A 1,132-nucleotide genomic window follows, 5' to 3' on the forward strand; every position below is an offset into this window, starting at 1 on the left:
ACATATATATACATAGACGCCGCATTGACTGCCACTGCCTATCGGAGCCGACGTCCTCGCCGGCCGCCATCTTGGATGGGTCTCGTTTCGCCTCCACAGTGCATTCACTTCTATTGAGGAAAGAGCTGTATGCACAAGTAAAATAGAATAACTCACTGAATTTTCAACTGATTTTCACGCGGTTTGGTTTGTTACAAACGGCACACATGTAGTTATGATACAGGATGCTTTCGTACATTAAAAATGCAGGATTTCATGCTTTAATACTTTCTGCAGATAGCAACAGCATGTCATTTAGGTCACAACACAGTTCTTTTATTCACCTCAACCCCAGAGTGGGATATATATATACACAGTATTTATATACTGTATAAACATACTGTATAAACACCATATACACAATACAAAACACAGTATAGCATATTATGTAGCCTATAGCACACCTTTGTGCACATATTCACTTTTCCACCAGCTGTGCTGCAAATATCCCCTACTGCTCATCCTTCTGTATCTTTTTTCAAATTATCTTGACCACAGTCCCATTTTCATAGTTATAATACCAATACCAAAATTAATTTCAGTGTTTATGTAAATACTGAAAATGTTTTTTACTACTTTTGAGGGATCAGAGTAGTCAGTATAATAAGAATAAGAAGAACTTTATTAATCCCCGAAAAGAAAATTTCAAAGAAGTCTGTAAGATCATCTATTTAACAAAGAATTATTAAGTCCGATGGCTGTGGGTATAAAAGAGAGTGTGTGAAATAAACTCAATCAACAATCAAGCTTTTTCTTTATTAAAATATATTAATAAATTTATTAATAGCCTATGCTATGTTTTGTATTGTGTATATTGTGTTTATACAGTATATATATGTGTGTATATCTATATCTATATCTATATATATATATATATATATATATATATATCNGAAATAAACTCAATCAACAATCAAGCTTTTTCTTTATTAAAATATATTAATAAATTTATTAATAGCCTATGCTATGTTTTGTATTGTGTATATTGTGTTTATACAGTATATATATGTGTGTATATCTATATCTATATCTATATATATATATATATATATATATATATATCCATCCCACTCTGGGGTTGAGGTGAATAAAA

The sequence above is a fragment of the Epinephelus moara genome, chromosome 9, assembly GCF_006386435.1.
Source record: "Epinephelus moara isolate mb chromosome 9, YSFRI_EMoa_1.0, whole genome shotgun sequence".
NCBI lineage: Eukaryota > Metazoa > Chordata > Actinopteri > Perciformes > Serranidae > Epinephelus > Epinephelus moara.